General features: G+C 34.7%; 1 long non-coding RNA gene and 1 pseudogene across 4 annotated transcripts in view; one reads left to right on the top strand and one right to left on the bottom strand.

Moving 5' to 3' along the window:
* LOC309606023 overlaps positions 1-20,414 on the top strand; it is a 335,857-nt gene that overhangs the window by 166,095 nt on the left and 149,348 nt on the right. The window lies entirely within an intron of this gene.
* Positions 11,989-19,286, bottom strand: LOC309605845 (signal transducer CD24 pseudogene; annotated as a pseudogene). The gene is made up of 2 exons: positions 16,821-19,286; positions 11,989-16,559 (listed from the first exon to the last, which is right to left on the bottom strand). The product of its transcript is annotated as a signal transducer CD24 pseudogene (transcript).

The following is a 20,414-nucleotide window of genomic DNA, read 5'->3' as shown; positions in this document are numbered from 1 at the left end:
TATGAAAGACTTTCATACCTGGCTGCCCTTCTGACCCAGTAACTACATGTCCATAGCTTATTTTTAATGCAGAACTGGAATTAAATCAATATTCACAATCTGTCATTAGTATGGGTGCAGACTCTGAAATGTGCATGCCACATTTTGTCAGATCATTTATTCTCGTGTTGGTTGTGGCTTTTCTGAAACATCAAGTCATTGTATGCGTGAGTCCAAGTGAAACACAATATGTGTTTATGAAGAGGCAATAATAACATTTGTACATGTGTCCTCTTTTATCAATACTTCAAGAGGTTTTATGGTTTAAGCATGGGGTGATGTAATCTGCTTCCATTCTTCGTCACCTTACCCTCACTCATCTAACTCCATCCTCCTTTTATTACTTGAAATTAGGGACTTAACTATGTATTCTAATGTGTTCAGGTAGGTCTTTCCTCCATGGATTGCTTCTTTGTTCTATTTGTGCTTGCCTTCATATTGGCAGGATTCTAGTCCAAAATGAGTGGCAGCTATAACATTAATGAGTCTTTTCCTATTCATTCTTTTTCTTCCTATGATAAAACCCTATGATATATTATAAGCATGAGCATTTCATCACTACCTATCTGTGCATTCTCTTTTATGTTTTATGATTATAATTTTTGTATAAAATATTTAGGGATTTTTATAATTTTTTGTGAAGCTAAAGACTTTATGCAGAGGAATGCAGGCATTGCTAGAAAAAGGGCCTTATCTCTATTAGGGATTATAATAATTCAAGCTTGTAAATCAATTAACTCCTATTTACAGTTAAACAAATTGTTTGCTTTAAGTGGCAAAAGTAATACAGGTGGAATAGAGATTACATTTACAATGTAGAAATAAATAACTTAAAGGCACATGATAAAGAGAGAATAAATAACTTGTGGTTTATTTTAAAATAAGTAATGAAATAAGATTGCATCTCTCCAAAAAAGACAAGATTTTTGAATTTCATTATCAACTGAGCTTTCAATCAACACTCCTCCTTTGGGAATAGCTTGAAGATATGTGAGTTATACAGAAGAGTTGAAAATCTCTGATTTACTTTAAAAAAATGTGTTCTCACTCAGAAAATAATGTCAATAACACATAGTTATTTTGAAACAACTTGAGAAATGGAGATTTTACTTGGATTAGATCTTAAAAATGAATGAGTTAAAAATAGATTGGAAAAATGTGAAAATCCAATTGAAGCATTATGTTAACACTTCTCCTAAGCACTATTCTAGGTACTCTCGATAATACAAAAACATAAAAGACTGTGTGAATGCATCCAGAAGTTATCTAATTGAGAATAACCAATATATAAACATTATAATTTAACTAGCAAGGTTTTGAAACTGCAAGCTACAAGGTAAGACATGACATTTTTAATTGTTAACAAAAATGAACAGAAAATAGGACTATGAATTCAGAGTAAGAGAAATCTCCATGAGAAATATCATGCAACTTAATCCATCTATCTTGACTGTATACTGTCTATACTGTCTTTGATAAGAAACAAGATCAAATCATATTATTTTAGAAGCCAAATTACTGTTGAATGAGCTCTGCCCCAGGAAAAATATGTTAGGTTGATTAAGAAAAAATTTAAAAATCACAGAATTATTTAAATTAGACTTGATGATTAAAAGAACCCTACTAAGAAAGAGAAGAAAAAACAGAAAGATGAAATACTCTTAAAAACACCATTAACCATATCCTACACAATCAAAGTCTCCAATAACAAAATTTTGTTCATTGGTATTGATGGGATGAGTGTGATGGAGTAGAGAATACTCCACAAGTAGGAGAAAGAACAAATCACTGGATGATAAACTTGAATTAGAAATTTAGCCAAAGCAAACAAAAATAATCTCCCAGGTTATGTCTTGAGCTGAACACACTTTGAGTCCTATATCTTGGTACTTACTTCTGAATTTCTATTGGAAGTAATACTCAAGAGGCTGTTATGACTCAAAAGTTTAAAACAAGAAATCCTGATGAAGTGTTCAATGCTAAGTAACAATTACACAGTGCTTATACTATGGGAGATCCTCTGTTCAGATTGGCATATATAAATTAATTCAAGCTTCTCAACAGACCTGTGAGAGAGGTAGCATCAGGGTTCCCCACCCTTTATTATATTATACAAGTGAGAAAACAAGTACAAAGTGAAAATTTCTGTATCTTTTTCTTTGTTCATTGTTTGCTTCTTCATGGAGTTCCCATATATTTGTTATAAGTAGATATTATTATTGATCATGAAGTAAACAAGAGGAGAAAGCAGTGATAGAATTAATTATGAGTCTATTCAATCCAAATCTATGCTGGAAAGAAATCTGATGGCTTAACAGTTTTGCACAGTTCTTTGCAAGGCTAAATTAATTTCTCATTTGTCACTAAAGTGGGGTTATTCAATGTTTTACTTTGAATTCTAGTAGCAATTTCCCAGCACTTACTAAATCATCTCTACCACTTAAAAATAGCTAAGACTCTTACTTCTTATACTTAGATGAAGCTATGCATCATTGAAATGACAAATTCATATTATTTTTTTTAATTTTTAAATTTTATTTATTTTTTTATACAGCAGGTTCTTATTAGTCATCAATTTTATACACATCACTGTATACATGTCAATCCCAATCTCCCAATTCATCACACCACCATCCCCAACCCCACCCCCGCCACACCGCTTTACCCCTTTGGTGTCCATATGTTTGTTCTCTACATCTGTGTCTCAACTTCTTCCCTGCAAACTGGTTCATCTGTACCATTTTTCTAGGTTTCACATACATGCGTTAATATATGATATTTGTTTTTCTCTTTCTGACTTACTTCACTCTGTACGACAGTGTCTAGATCCATCCACGTCTCAACAAATGACCCAATTTCGTTCCTTTTTATGTCTGAGTAATATTCCATTGTATATATGTACCACATCTTCTTTATCCATTCCTCTGTTGATGGGCATTTAGGTTGCTTCCATGACCTGGCTATTGAAAATAGTGCTGCAATGAACATTGGGGTGCATGTGTCTTTTTGAATTATGGTTTTCTCTGGGTATATGCCCAGGAGTGGGATTGCTGGATCATATGGTAATTCTATTTTTAGTTTTTTAAGGAGCCTCCATAATGTTCTCCATAGTGGCTGTATCAATTTACATTCCCACCAACAGTGCAAGAGGGTTCCCTTTTCTCCACACCCTCTCCAGCATTTGTTGTTTGTAGATTTTCTGATGATGCCCATTCTAACTGGTGTGAGGTGATACCTCATTGTAGTTTTGATTTGCATTTCTCTAATAATTAGTGCTGTTGAGCATCTTTTCATGTGCTTCTTGGCCATCTGTATGTCTTCTTTGGAGAAATGTCTATTTAGGTCTTCTGCCCATTTTTGGATTGGGTTGTTTGTTTCTTTAATATTGAGCTGCATGAGCTGTTTATATATTTTGGAGATTAATCCTTTGTCCGTTGATTCGTTTGCAAATATTTTTTCCCATTCTGAGGGTTGTCTTTTTGTCTTGTTTATGGTTTCCTTTGCTGTGCAAAAGCTTTGAAGTTTCATTAGGTCCCATTTGTTTATTTTTGTTCTTATTTCCATTACTCTAGGAGGTGGATCAAAAAAGATCTTGCTGTGATTTATCTCAGAGTGTTCTTCTTATGTTTTCCTCTAAGAGTTTTATCGTGTCTGGTCTTACGTTTAGGTCTCGAATCCATTTTGAGTTTATTTTTGTGTATGGTGTTAGAGAGTGTTCTCATTTCATTGTTTTACATGTAGCTGTCCAGTTTTCCCAGCACCACTTACTGAAGAAACTCTCTTTTCTCCATTGTATATCCTTGCCTCCTTTGTCATAGATTAGTTGACCATAGGTGCTTGGGTTTATCTCTGCGCTTTCTATCTTGTTCCATTGATCTATGTTTCTGTTTTTGTGCCAGTACCATATTGTCTTGATTACTGTAGCTTTATAGTATAGTCTGAAGTCAGGGAGTCTGATTCCTCCCGCTCCATTTTTCCCCTCAAGACTCCTTTGGCTATTCGGGGTCTTATGTGTCTCCATACAAATTTTAAGATTTTTTGTTCTAGTTCTGTAAAAAATGCCATTGGTAATTTCATAGGGATTGCATTGAATCTGTAGATTGCTTTGGGTAGTATAGTCATTTTCACAGTATTGATTCTTGCAATCCAAGAACATGGTATATCTCTCCATCTGTTGGTATCATCTTTAATTTCTTTCATCAGTGTCTTATAGTTTTCGGCATACAGGTCTTTTGTCTCCCTAGGTAGGTTTATTCCTAGGTATTTTATTCTTTTTGTTGCAATGGTAAATGGAAGTATTTCCTTAATTTCTCTTTCAGATTTTTCATCATTAGTGTATAGGAATGCAAGAGATTTCTGAGCATTAATTTTGTATCCTGCAACTTTACCAAATTCATTGATTAGCTCTAGTAGTTTTCTGGTGGCATTTTTAGGATTCTCTATGTATAGTATCATGTCATCTGCAAACAGTGACAGCTTTACTTCTTCTTTTCCAATTTGTATTCCTTTTATTTCTTTTTCTTCTCTGACTGCCGTGGCTACGACTTCCAAAACTATGTTGAATAATAGTAGTGAGAGTGGACCTCCTTGTCTCGTTCCTGATCTTAGAGGAAATGCTTTCAGGTCTTCACCATTGAGAATGATGTTTCCTGTGGGTTTGTCATATATGGCCTTTATTATGTTGAGGTAGGTTCCCTCTATGCCGACTTTCTGGAGAGTTTTTATCATAAATGGGTGTTGAATTTTGTCAAAAGCTTTTTCTGCATCTATTGAGATGATCATATGGTTTTTCTTCTTCAATTTGTTAATATGCTGTATCACATTGTATCACATTGATCACCCTTGCATCCCTGGGATAAATCCTACTTGATCATGGTGTATGATCCTTTTAATGTGTTGTTGGATTCTGTTTGGTAGTATTTTGTTGAGGATTTTTGCATCTATATTCATCAGTGATATTGGTCTGTAATTTTCTTTTTTTGTAGTATCTTTGTCTGGTTTTGGTGTCAGGGTGATGGTGGACTCGAAAAATGAGTTTGGGAGTGTTCCTTCCTCTGCAATTTTTTGGAAGAGTTTGAGAAGGATGGGTGTTAGCTCTTCTCTAAATGTTTGATAGAATTCACCTGTGAAGCCATCTGGTCCTGGACTTTTGTTTGTTGGAAGATATTTAATCACAGTTTCAAGGTCATTACTTGTGATTGGTGTTTTCATATTTTCTATTTCTTCCTGGTTCAGTCTTGGAAGGTTATACCTTTCTAGGAATTTGTCCATTTCTCCCAGGTTGTCCATTTTATTGGCATAGAGTTGCTTGTAGTAGTCTCTTAGGATGCTTTGTGTTTCTGCGGTGTCTGTTGTAACTTCTCCTTTTTCATTTCTAATTTTATTGATTTGAGTCCTCTCCCTCTTTTTCTTGATGATTCTGGCTAATGGTTTATCAATTTTGTTTATCTTTTCAAAGAACCAGCTTTTAGTTTTATTGATCTTTGCTATTGTTTTCTTTGTTTCTATTTCATTTAGTTCTGCTCTGATCTTTATGATTTCTTTCCTTCTGCTAACTTTGGGTTTTGTTTGTTCTTCTTTCTCTAGTTCCTTCAGGTGTAAGGTTAGATTGTTTATTTGAGATTTTTCTTATTGCTTGAGGTAGGCTTGTATAGCTATAAACTTCCCACTTAGAACTGCTTTTGCTGCATCCCATAGGTTTTGGATCGTCGTGTTTTCATTGTCATTTGTCTCTAGGTATTTTTTGATTTCCTCTTTGATTTCTTCAGTGATCTCTTGGTTATTTAGTAACATATTGTTTAGCCTCCATGTGTTTGTGTTTTTTACGTTTTTTTCCCTGTAATTCATTTCTAATCTCATAGCTTTGTGGTCAGAAAAGATGCTTGATATGATTTCAATTTTCTTAAATTTACTGAGGCTTTATTTGTGACCCAAGATGTGATCTATCCTGGAGAATGTTCTGTGCGCACTTGAGAAGAAAGTGTAATCTGCTGTTTTTGGATGGAAAGTCCTATAAATGTCAATTAAATCTATCTGGTCTATTGTGTCATTTAAAGCTTCTGTTTCCTTATTTATTTTCATTTTGGATGATCTGTCCATTGGTGTAAGTGAGGTGTTAATGTCCCTCACTATTATTGTGTTAATGTCGATTTCCTCTTTTATAGCTCTTAGCAGTTGCCTTATGTATTGAGGCACTCCTATGTTGGGTGTATATATATTTATAATTGTTATATCTTCTTCTTGGATTGATCCCTTGATCATTATGTAGTGTCCTTCCTTGTCTCTTGTAACATTCTTTATTTTAAAGTCGATTTTATCTGATATGAGTATTGCTACTCTAGCTTTCTTTTGATTTCCATTTGCATGGAATATCTTTTTCCATCCCCTCACTTTCAGTCTGTATGTGTCCCTAGGTCTGAAGTGGGTCTCTTGTAGACAGCATATATATGGGTCTTGTTTTTGTATCCATTCAGCAAGCCTGTGTCTTTTTGTTGGGGCATTTAATCCATTCACGTTTAAGGTAAGTATCGATATGTATGTTCCTATGAGCATTTTCTTAATTGTTTTGGGTTTGTTTTGGTAGGTCCTTTTCTTCTCTTGTGTTTCCCACTTAGAGACGTTCCTTTAGCATTTGTTGTAGAACTGGTTTGGTGGTGCTGAATTCTCTTAGCTTTCTCTTGTCTATAAAGCTTTTGATTTCTCCATCGAATCTGGATGAGATCCTTGCCAGGTAGAGTAATCTTGGTTGTAGGTTCTTCCCTTTCATCACTTTAAGTATATCATGCCACTCCCTTCTGGCTTGTAGAGTTTCTGCTGAGAAATCAGCTGTTAACTTTATGGGAGTTCCCTTGTATGTTATTTGTCGTTTTTCCCTTGCTGCTTTCAATAATTTTTCTTTGTCTTTAATTTTTGCCAATTTGATTATTATGTGTCTTGGCGTGTTTCTCCTTGGGTTTATCCTGTATGGGACTCTCTGTGCTTCCTGGACTTGGGTGGCTATTTCCTTTCCCATGTTAGGGAAGTTTTCGACTATAATCTCTTCAAATATTTTCTCTGGTCCTTTCTGTCTCTCTTCTCCTTCTGGAACCCCTATAATGCGAATGTTGTTACGTTTAATGTTGTCCCAGAGGTCTCTTAGGCTGTCTTCATTTCTTTTCATTCTTTCTTCTTTATTCTGTTCCACAGCAGTGAATTCCACCATTCTGCCTTCCAGGTCACTTATCCGTTCTTCTGCCTCAGTTATTCTGCTATGGATTCCTTCTAGTGTAGTTTTCATTTCATTTATTGTATTGTTCATTTTTGTTTGTTCGTTCTTTAATTCTTCTAGGTCTTTGTTAAACATTTCCTGCATCTTCTCGATCTTTGTCTCCATTCTTTTTCCGAGGTCCTGGATCATCTTCACTATCATTATTCTGAATTCTTTTTCTGGAAGGTTGCCTATCTCCACTTCATTGAATTGTTTTTCTGGGGTTTCATCTTGTTCCTTCATCTGGTACATAGCCCTCTGCCTTTTCATCTTGTCTGTCTTTCTGTGAATATGGTTTTTGTTCCACAGTCTCCAAGATTGTAGTTCTTCTTGCTTCTGCTGTCTGCCCTCTCCATATTCTTTTGCTATCCAGCAACCAGTAGGGTTCATCCATTTTTGCTTAATTTTAATTCAGTGTAACAGGTAACACATTGCTCTGCTTTCCAGAATTGCACCATTTGTCAGCTTCTGCATCAACACTTGTCAAATCTACAGATGTTGCTTGTTTGATGTGTAGTTTTTTAATAAAAGAATGTTAAAATAACGTGCTTAGAGATATTTAAAATTAAATACCTGTTCTCCATTTATAGGAATGCTTAAATCAGCTAATTACTCTTATATTTTAATAATTTATAATGAGTAGAAATGCAGATTGGATATTTCAAACACCTAAAAGGTAATTTAACACTTTAATAAATATTTAGGCAATTTCAAAGCAAGTTGACTAAACAAACAATTTAACTACTTAAAAATCAAATATTACACACAATTGCTTACAGTTTCTTCCACCAGTTACTTTTTTTCTATACCCTTATTTGTACTTCATGGATGACCAGCCAACATGGCTCCTGCTCCCAGAACAGCCTTAGCTTCCAGCACAGGGTAACATAATCCTCTTCCTTTGTTCCTCTGGCCCCAGTGGTTGCAGCAACCTCCTGCAATTGTCAGACTCTGAGTTGTCTCTGAATTCCTTCTTTCAGTTTTCCCAGTATGTTTGTAAGTAGTACCCTCTATTTATCTAAAGGAGCTTCTCTTTTACTGACTTGCCCTTTTTTAAAATTTTTGATAATGCAGGTGATATTTAACTTTAAAAATAGTAAATGATTTTTTGGGGGGGGGGAGGGAGGTGATTCCTGACTCCAGCATCAATTTATTGAATATATGATGCTGGGAAAATTACTCAACTTCTTAAGCTTTAGTTTCCTCATTTATAGCATGAATAATGCAGAACACAATTCTTTTCACACAAAGAACTGTTCCTTTATTCTGCATATTCCCTTATTCAAGAAATATTTCTGGAGCACCAGATGTGTGCTAGGAATGTTTTTTCCCTATAATAATAAACATTATATCTCAATGTTTATTGAGATGTAATTGGCATATAACATTGTATAAGTTTAAGGTATACAATGTGATTATTTGATACACTTATATATTGCAAAATGTATATATTGCAAAACCCAAGTAACAGTAGGGTTAGTTAACATCTCCATCATCACCTCACCTAATTACCATTTCATTTTTGTGGTGAGAACATTTAGACCTACTTTCTTAGCAAATTTCAAGTATATAATACACCGTTATTAACTGTAATCCCCATACTGCATATTAGATTCTGAAATGTATTCGTCTTAGAACTGGAAGTTTGTACCTTCTGACCAACATCTTCCATTTGGTGAACTCCTGTGTTCATTGCAGCATTACCCCTTAGTCAAGATATGGAAACTTCCTAAGTGTCCATCTATAGATAAATGGACAAAAAGGAGACAGTATATATAAACATACATATATGTTATATAATACATATATAAATAATGATTTTGATTTTAAAATAACCTATAAAAGAGATGTAAAATATGAAAATCAATAAATATAAAAATAATAGGTGAAAAAGATAGATGTCAGTCTTGTCAGTTATTCAGACATCTTGTAAAGTTGCAGGAATTCTTTGGTATGTACAGTTTACCTTCATAAAGGTAAATTAATCATAAAGAAATCTCATAAAGTTTTCTATTTCCCTATAAAAAATTTAATAGTAAAAGTAGAAACTACAGAAACAGGATCTTAGATTAAGGAGAAGAGTCCGTATTTTCTTATTTGCTAACAATGTAATTGATGGAATTTTGGGTTTAAAATACAAGTTTTCAGTTCAAACCCATGCCCCATCACTAACCATGTTGTCTTTCCTACTAAATTCATTTCTCTCAAGCTCTAGTTGTCTTACCTATAAAACTGGCAAAACAATATCAACCTACTATAATTATGAGAATAGATTGATATAAGGTCATGAAACTACTCTGTAAAGTTCAAAGTAATATAGAAATATTAACTAATAATATTCATTTCTTTTGCAGTCAGACCTAATAATCCCTTAGATCTTCATCTGGTTCTATTCAATACTAAAAAGCCCAAGTATTTAGTCTACGTTTTTTTCCTCTCTTTTTGTATAAAATTAGATTCATCCTCTGATCATTTGTTAGCCTTCTATTCACCATTCCAATCTCAACTGCATCTTTCTTAAATTGCAATGATACTATTGCAGATACTTTTCAGGCACAGAGAAACCAAGTCTTTATTGAAAGAGAAAATCATGCTATCTGTTTCTTTCCTAATATATTTTTTGTGTGTTCACTGGTTAGGTAATGCATTTTTGCAAGTCGTTTGAAAAATACTACTAAAGCTTCTTTCAAAAAAGGTATAAATAGGAGAGGAGGAAGCAAAAACATACGTAGATTTCAGAAAGCAATGTATAAACATGTGAACGTTAACATAATTTCAGAATTGCTTCTTCATTTTTATTTTGCATTTTAATTACTTCATTTACATGCATCTGGAGTTATTTTATTTTTAACATATTCTTGATTAGATTAGTTGATGGATATGTTACCTATTTTATATTTAGAGTTGAGGATTTTGGAGTATGTTTGTCTTGAATAAAGTATAGTTAACCTCAAAAAATGTTTTAAAAATTCTGAATTAGCGTATCTTGTGAGTTACCCATTTGCTCTAGAAAAACATGGCAAGCATAGTTGAAACCTGATTTAGCAAAATATTGAAGCTATAATATTATATTCCAAAAACAATTAAATAAAGAGGTTGTAAAACTGAGAAAAAAATTCAAGGTAACAGCACCTCATCTAACCCATGAGGAAAGTGGCTCGTATTTTTTGAATAGATAGCCATGTTTTTGAAAAAGCAAAATAGTCTTTAGGGCATTGCCAGGAAGGAGATATATATATATTTATATATATCATATATATACACACATACATACATATATACATATATATATATACATATATATAAAATACTTTAGATAATATCTTAAAAGTTAACAGTGGAGATAGTTGAATGGCATGCCCTTAACTTTGATAAACTTTCTGACTTCTTGACTTTTAACACTAATCACCAGGCAGGTAAAAATAATAACAAATTTCCTCAAATGGTTCACCTACTTAAAACCCTCCTCATGGTTTGCCCGTGTTCTTAGAATAAGATCCAATCTCCCTTATCATTGCTTATAGCATTTAACATGATCTATTGCCTGCTTCTGTCTCCATCTCCTTCACCTTCTACATTCTAACTACACTTCTTTTTTGTTCCTGAACAGACCAGGTCCATTCCATCTAAGGGTTCTTGCACCTGCTGTCCCCTCTGCCTGGAACCTTCCTCCCTGACTTTTCAAATGTTTGGCTTTCCTCATTACTTAGGTCTCAACTAAACTGTCACCTCTTCAGAAAGACTTTTCCTGGCCACTTAATATGAAGGGGTCCACCCCCATAATACATGACCTTGTTTTAAGTCCTTCACAGAGCTCATGCTGCTGTTAAATGATCTGACTTATTTATTTATTAATTATTTATTTACTTTTTCTTTGTATTGATGACACTGTGTGTGTGTGTGTTAGGAACATTTAACATGAGATCTACCCCCTTAAATTTTTAGATGTACAGTGCTGTATTATTAACTATAGGCAAAATGTTGTAAAACAGAACTCTAGAGCTTAATCATCATACATTTCTGAAACTTTATACCTATTTAATAGCTACCCATCCCCCATTTCGTCTTGCCCCGGTCCCTGGAAACCACCATTCAACTCTCTGCTTCAGTGTATTTGACTATTTTATATACCTCATCTAAGTGGTATCATGCAGTATTTGTCCTTCTTTGACTGGCTTATTTCACTTAGCAAATGTCCTCAAGATTCATCCATATTTCTGCATATGGCAGGATTATTTATTTATTCCTTGTCTTGTCCAACTAGAACACATGTTCTAAGAGAGCAGTGATTTTTGACTGCCTTTAGTTTGCCACTGTGTCTCTGCCACTCAGAAAAGTGCCTGGCATAATGTAAGCACTCAATACATTTTGTTGGATAAGTGAAAGATACGCTATTTGATGCTTTTTTTGAAAGGAAACTAAGAAGAAACTTTGAAAAATGAGTAGTGTAGCAGATAGGAGCTTGGGCTTGGGAGCCCAGATTTGTGGATTTGAAACCTGGTCCTGCTATTAACTATGTGTGACTTTGCACAAATACCTCAAACTCTCTGTTCCTCAGTTTCCTCACTTGTATAACGGGGATAATGGTGATTATAATAGTACCTTCCTCAGAGGGTTGTTATTTATATTTATAAACATAATTTAGAATTGTATCAGACACAGAACAAGCAATATATACATACATACACACATATATATATATGTTATATAAATAAACCACAATCTAAGTTATATTTCAAAGGCTTCAGGTTTTTTTCTTTATTTTCAATTGTTTCGGATCACTGACTTCATTCTTCAAGCAGTAAGAACTATAGAATTGGGTCAAACCATTGAATCAATCTATTTTCTATCAAAGTTCCTGTGTTTGGTGATACGTGCACAGCTGCCATTAATTCATGCAGTTGTGGAGAGCATGTGATGTACCAGGCGGGAGTGGAGTACAGCGGTGCATCCTGTCATTACTTCAGTAAAGAAGTAGGCCATTCATTATTTATATTAGTTGATTGACCTAACAACATTTGTTAGATAATTGGCATCCACATGTAATTTTGCTTGGGTAGACTTTTATGTTATAAAACTGGGAGCAGGATTCTTTTCAGAATTACATTGCACATTTTTATTCTCTGAAGAAGGTTTTAAAACCTTTCTCTGTGCGTGACACTTTTCTAAGGCATCTTGCACTAGAGGAATTCAAGTTTGGCAGTATCACAGACATGCTTGTCCAAAACTCTGTCATCACATTTCAAGATCATGAAAATGTATGTTCAAAAACAGATCAAACATTTGACAAGAACTGGGCATCTCTGACTGAGTCAAAAGTACCTTCTTCCCAATTCTCCCTTGGTTATGCTATTCTATTGTGTTTTAAAAAGTGAGCCCAGGATGACTCCAGGCAAAAATGTCAACTTTAACTGCTCAAGCTGTCATTCAAAGACATCCATATTTTGTCCCCTTCGTATCTTTTCATTCTTATTCTGAATAGACTCTTCTTTGCATCTTGTTTTTCAGTCTTACTGACTTGCAAGCAGTTCTCCAAACTCCATTGTCATTTCTTTCCTGCAGGCCTTTGCCCAAACTCTTCTATTACATAGAATATTCCCTTGCTCCCACCCATATAAGCATAAAAAAATGGGTTTTACAAATTTCATTTAAATTCTTCATTAAAATATTAATATCTGTGTTATTTAGACTCCCTTAGTCCTTTATTTCTCCATTCTTTCCTCTGATGTCTGTTTTAATTATTTTGAACATTACTTTAAAGATAGTAGTCAGATGAAGGGAAATGAAAAAATATATATAGACTAGTGTCTGTGACACAGAGTCTCAGAAAATGATTATCAACAGTGTTTTCCCTCCCTGTATGTACTGGTTGTTCCAACTTATTCAAAGAGTGAATTTATTTTCCTTTTCCTTAAATCTGGACTGGCTTTGTAACTTGCTTTGACTAATAGAATATGGTGGGAGTGGACAGATCAGAAGATGACTGGTCTGAATGATGACTGGTCTCAGACCTCCTGAGTCCAGGTCTGAAGATGACTGGCAGCTTTCGCTTCCTTCCCCTTAAAGCCAGCCAGTCACTATATAAGAAAATGAATGACTGGCCACCATGTTGTAAAGATGCCTAGCCTCTAATGTGGAGAGATCACATGCATGAACATGGGCAGTGATACCCTCTTAGAATTTCCAGGCCACTCCTGCCATGAGTGAGTACCTCCAGACAGTGGCATGTGAAGCCAAAGAACCTCTTGGCAAAGCTCAACCAGCACACAGAGTTCTGAAAAATATTAAATTGTAGTTGTTTTAACCCACTACATTTAGAGATGTTTTATTATTCAGCCCTAGGTAACTGAAACAGTTTCTTAACTGCTTTATTATATGATTAGGGGGAAAAAGTTTTTGCCCTGAGAAGATTGGAAGTAGCAAGCAAACAAGTTAGAGATTACCTGTGAATATATTTTTTAAGTATTATATTTTGCTTTTACTATTAGTGATCATTTTTCAAATTCTCTAATAAGTAGGTTGAAAATCAGGTCAACCCTACTCATTAAGCTAAGTGACTATGGTCAATTTACTTTACCTCTGTGCCTCTGTTCAATCATCATTAAATGGCAATAATAATATTATCTACCTCATAGATCAGTCGTGAGGGTTAAATATGTTAGTAACATTCTTAACACAGGACCTGATTATAGTAAGGCCCTACTAAATGTTTGCAATTATGATTATTATTACTATACTCAAGGGATAAGCTAATCTCAAAAATGCCTGACAAAAAGAAAGTTTCTAGAAATCATTACTCCAGGTGAAGCTCAAGATTAAACATTCCTTTTACCTCTAAGTGCTGGAACATAACCTTGTTTGCTTTCTCTAAAGACCCTATATGGTTTCTCCCATGTTTTTTATTTTGATTTGCAATTAAGAAGTTTCATACTCAAATTTATATTTAACTATTGCAAATGTGCAGACTCTAAAGCCCTGCTTATCTTTGTCACTTTGGAAGGAGTTTGACTCTCATAAAGAATGAAAAATATGAATGGCTGGATTTTAAATAGATTTTGGGTTTGAATCTGTCCAAATTGTTTCTTTTGCAAACAGTATGCAAATATGAGTTGAATTAAAGTATGTTTACAAAATATATGCAAATGAAACTTTTTGGTTTACTCAATGTAAATTTGTAAGATATTTTATGCAGTTTTCTCATTAAAATCATATTGCTAATTATGTCCTTAAAAATATCTTTCTAATGTGTCATTACCAGGTTAAATATGTTCTTTAAATATATTTGATGTGCATTTTAATCAAGTAATAAATGAAAGCTGTAATATTAGTTTTAACAAGGTATCTTTGTTTCTTAATTTCCATGAGAAATATATTCAATCTCATGAAATTTGACATTTCATTACATATTATATTGTATCATGCTCAAATTCTTCTATGCAATGAGCTGGAATTCCCAAAATTGTAACTGGTGCCCAATACATGATACACTGACTATTTGTATTGCCCTAGGGAGTATTTACCTAGAATCCTCTCAAGGGATTTTAATGGCTGCAGAAAAAGCAACAGTTATCTAATGGAGATCTCAATTCTTAATGTTAAAAAAGACAAATATCTGTATTTAGCATGTGCCAGGAGGAGTTAGATAGTTTTATTTGCACAGATTAGTTCATGTTAACTACAACTGCTTAAGGAATTATCCACATTTAATTGATGAGCAAATAAAACCTCAAAATCAACAAGCATCTTGTCCAAGATGACATAGGAGGTGGCAGGACTGGAAAACCCACTCAGTTTACCCTCCTCCAAACGGTGTGTTCTTTCTACTGTAGGATACCACTTGAGTGTAATGCTCTCATCCAGAGTTGAAGGTTCTAATATAGCTAGGCTCCTAACTCTGTCACGTTAGATAAGTCACTATCTCTAACTTTCTGTTTTCTAAAATATTTTATTTGTTTCCTGTGTTTGCATTATTTATTCTACATTCCTATTTTACATTCCATGCAGAATGGGAGTGGGGAGGGCTAGACTGCTCTCTTCAGTCCTGTATCAACACATGGCCTCTCCTGGGTCACGAGTCCTCATTGTTAGCCCAAAAACATTTGTGAGGTTGCAAATGATGAAGTTTTCTCTTTTAAGGTCTCTGTATTTGTGTGTTTCAGCAAAGAAAAGGAAATGAGGAGAGGCCTTTTGTGGTAATTTTGCCTTTTAATATCCAGATTCTATTTTACCTCTTGGAGCACTGCACTAACATTTCCCCCTTTTGTCTTCATTTCCTATCTTAATTATTGATCTGTGAGTTAGTTGCTCTTGGAACTGATGCACTCAGCAGTTCCTGGGTGGTGGAGGGAGATGGTTGCTAGGCAACCTCACCTGTTTTAGATGGGTATTGGGCCTCATGTTTGAGAACCTTATTTGTGGAGAATCTGAGGGAAAAATTACTTCTTGCATCTTAAGGTTTCATAAAATACAGAGATTTGGAACAAATATATAAGGTTTTAAATAGGATTATCAGAAGGAGAAAAATTGGATGGAATGTTTGTGTTTAATTTGCAGGTTTTAGGTGATTCCGTTCCCAAGAGAACAGTGATAGCTTAACATAAAATATTCTCTAGAGTACATCAGCATTAAATTAGTACTGCTGAGACAACACATTGAGGATTTACAGTAACACTGGGAAGTTCCTTCTAATGTACATATAAATAGAATCACAGAAACTTTCTGTTTTACCTCATTGTTTTATGGCCTTGTAAATTTAATGAACCGAATGAAACCTGAATCTCTGTTCCACATCCCATTCTTTATGTCTAAGTAAGATAAAATCTATTCTCACTTTCAAGGTAGAGTTTTATGTGTCCATACTTCTTAAGCCACATGTAAGGAAATCATCTCTTAACTAATTTTTGCATGTTGTCTCTCTTCATCTTCTACAGCAAACTCCAGCAGATTTAATATTGGCATTCATCATCTAGTCAAACCCTTCACATGCCCTTCAAACCAATCGAATTTGGGATCCTCAGCAATTTCTATCAATAAAATAAGGTGTGGAACTAGCAGATTCGTTCAATGAAGACCTGTTTTTTTTTTCCCCTTGTCACATTGGATGTCTGCATGCCATCTGAATTGGGTTTAGAGGATGAGGAAATATAGATGTTTCTTGGCCTGAGTCTCTTAACAGTAGAGATGTAGAAGGGAGACCGAGATCACCAGGAGACAGGCTGTTGACTGCAGGAGTACCATCACTTGCCTTGGTGGTGGCATTTGCTGGACTGGGGCAACTGAGGTATGCTGGTAGGAGTTACTTGAAGGTTTTACAATAGTTGATTTTTTGTTTTTTTTGTTTGTTTTATTTATTTATTTGTTTATTTTTATTTTTGGCTGTGTTGGGTCTTCGTTTCTGTGCGAGGGCTTTCTCTAGTTGCGGCGAGCGGGGGCCGCTCTTCATCGCGGCGTGCGGGCCTCTCACTGTCCCGGCCTCTCTTGTTGCGGAGCACAAGCTCCAGACAAGCAGGCTCAGTAGTTGTGGCTCACGGGCCTAGTTGCTTCGCGGCATGTGGGATCTTCCCAGACCAGGGCTCGAACGCGTGTCCCCTGCATTGGCAGACAGATTCTCAACCACTGCGCCACCAGGGAAGCCCACAACAGTTGTTTGATTTGAATAAATCTGCGTAGGTAAGAGCAGTGCCAGAAGGAGCAGCCCCAGTCCGAGCCTGGCCACCCTTGCTCTGCCCATGTCCACTCCGTCAGTGCGTGGCGCATCTCACTGGATGCAGGGCGCATGGAGGATCGCTGGCTCGGGGCGGGCGCAGGCAATGTCTGCTCTCTCCTTTTTGAAGTCAGGTAAATATATTTACAATTCCTTTTATTGATTACTTATGTTGCTGAACTTTTGCTTGATGAGTGCAGAATTCATCACTGCATCCCCAGTGCTTATCATAATGCCTAACACAGAGAGTGCTCAATAAATACTCATTGAGAGACTAATAAAATGAATCATATGTATATCCTAGGCTCCTTCCTTTATGCCAGTCACCAATTTCACCAGCATTAGTTGAAAATGCAGTGTTTACAAGTGCAGTGTGTGCCAGATGCTAAAGGCAGTGTATTAAAGCCATGATCAAAACACTCTGGGTACAGTTTGAGTGGGAAAGTAGATGTAGTTGACAATTAGGTAAGTAAAAATAAAAATATGAGGCTGTGTATATGAGTATTTCAGAATGAGTGATAAAAGAATAGCTATAGAAATTCAAGGAAGAACTAAAACATGTGGGTTACAGAGAATGAGAACACGTGATTATGAGGAAGATAATTTGAACTGTCCTTCAGAGAGCGTGTGAATTTGCTCCTGGGAAAGAAACGGGCATTGCATTAGTAACTGGGTAGGTTAGTGTCAAGCTTTCTCTAGTTCACTGTGTCCCAGGCACACTCTTTCCTTCAGGGCCTCACCCGAGGGGCTTTTATGCATGGAAAACACTTTCCTCATCTTCCCTCTCTTCCTTTCCCACAGTTATCTTCCAGTTTTCAGTTGAAATGTGTTTATTGTGGACAACTTTCTGTCGCTCTCCATCCTTTACTCAGTTAAGGAATAATTAATTTTCCCTAATTAATTCAGCTTCTCCTTAAAATTCACTTTCAGAGCATTTCATAAATTCTCCTTGGTAATATTTACTATGATATTAATTAAATAAAAATTTAATTGACTACAAACTCATGTTAGGAGAGATTGTGTCTTTTGAATTTCCAACAACTACTTCAGTATTTGCATAAAGGACATTCATTAAATCCTTATTAAATTATTGAATGAATAAGGATGAGCACTGCAGAGTATAGGTCTGAAGATGCCAGGTTTGACTGATCTGAAACCCATAAATTCTGGAATGATATTTGAGGTCTCCAATTTTCACCTTAGCAAGTCTTGGGCTTCCTGGGACCCCTGGACAATTAATTATGATAATGAGAGTTGAGCATTTAAGAAGTCAACTAATAATTCCTACTAACAACTTATGAAAAAAAAGTAAAGAGGGCAAAAACTTAGTGCCCAAATTTAAATAGGGAAGTTGAAGGCAGAGCCAGAGTCATTGGAGCTTTCTAAATTCCACTCTCTCAATTCCCATGCACCCCATGCTCTAGACATTATGGATCATAAGAAACTCCAAGGAACCACTTGCACTTTCACAATTTCATGCACCTGCACTCATTATTCGTTCAGTTTGAGATGCCTTTCCACCTCTGTCCTCCAACTCTGGACTTGATGGTAAATGTTGAAATGCTCTCCTTTGTTACCTCATTTCCAATAATATGGACTTTACGATAGAATAACATACTAAGCCACTTGCTGTTGTATGTCCAATATCTGTGATCGTATCTGGGATATAGGAAATGTCCCAAAATGTTTATGAAATGAATGAATGGGTGAAAAAAACTGAAAAATTATACTTTTTCACTTCTAAGAAATGTTTTAGCTTATTGAAAAGGGCCATTAAGATTATTAAACTATCATGTTAAACCTAAAAATTATTCATGCCTGTAAAAAGCGAGATAATAAGTTTTGGATAGCTATTTGTTTTAAAGATTGAGTTTCCCTCATTACCCCTGAAAATTTTACTAGGCAGTCCTGAATGTGATCAAATGAACAGAAATGATAATAATACATTCAATATTTTTAAAAATAACTTTTGAAAACCAATTTCAAGAGCTATAAAAATACTTTTTCCAGTACATTCATTCATTCAATTATATCAAGAATCAGTTATTAATGAAAATAGGATGTATAGAATTGGATAAAACATAATCTTTGCTTCAGAACCATGGTTATCTTCAAATTATGCAGTGATCCATTCTTAGGGATTTATCTTAAGGAATTAGTCAGATAAAGGTGGAAAGCATATACTAGAGGGTATTTATTATAGTTCTATTTATCAAATAAATTTATGCACAAAACTTTCAAGAGAATGTTCTGATAAATTACTATATAATCATGTTGAAGATGCATTATTCAGCCATTAAATATATGTGTCACTCATAAAATATTTAAGTGTTACACTTATATAGAAATAAAATAAATATAAAATTAACTTTTGTGAGATTATATCTTTGTAAAATATATTCGTGTTTGCGATAGAAGACTGTAAAATGGTAAGTTAGAATATAAACCAGTGCTCTTATGTTAGTATATTAGAAGTTGGGACTAATATGAAAGATTTTGCATCTGTTAAAATATGACTTAGTAAAATATTTTGTGTAATAAAATTCAATGATAGATACATATTAATGACTCAAAGAGTTAGTATTATCCAATTTTACAGAAATTGATCTAAGTCTAGTAATATTGACATGGTTAATGAAAATATTGAGATTTCAGTCCATTTAATTTTCCAGTGAGACATTTTCTCTCATCTATCATAAAATTATTTGCAAAACAGATTTAGATATAAAACTTTTGAGCCATTTGGGGAGATAGTATTAGCTCAGATATGGTTGTTTTGGTAACCAGAAAAATGGTTCCCCAAATATGTCCACCTCCTAATCCTTGAAATTTGTGAATATGTTATCTTACATAACAAAAGAAATTCTGCAGTTGTGATTAATGTAAAGATCTTGAGATGGAGAGTTTATCCTTAATTATTCAAGTGGGAACAAAAGTAATTATAAGCCAAAAAAGACAAGGGAATGGATTCTCACCTTGAACTTCCAGAAGAAATGTAGATCTGCTGACACTTTAATTGTAGCCCAAGTGAAAGCCATTTTAGACTTATGATTTCCAGAATTTTAAAGTAATAATTTTGTATTTTTTGCACCACTAAGTTTGTGGTATTACAGCTGGGATAGAAAACTAAGATAGTTATAAGTAACTGAATGTGTTTAGGTCCTGGAAAATATTAAGTTATAAAGTTCAATTATTGATAAAAATAAGTCTTATAAATGTGGTAGCCAATATTGCCATTTATCATATATTTCCAACTCTCAGCCTACAGGGTACACACAGGCATTGCCTATGCTTTTTTACCTTTGAAGTTAGGCACGGCTGTGTTATTCGCCTAGGTCAATGAATGTGGAAATACTGGCATAACTGATGTGTGTCAGTTCTACAGTGAACCTTTAGGAGTTGTATCATGCTTTGCTGCATTCTTTC

Source organism: Balaenoptera borealis (genome assembly GCF_965194805.1).
Source record: "Balaenoptera borealis genome assembly, chromosome: 11".
Lineage (NCBI taxonomy): Eukaryota > Metazoa > Chordata > Mammalia > Artiodactyla > Balaenopteridae > Balaenoptera > Balaenoptera borealis.
The sequence above is the reverse complement of the archived record's forward strand: the minus strand, read 5'-3'. Positions and strand labels throughout refer to the sequence as shown.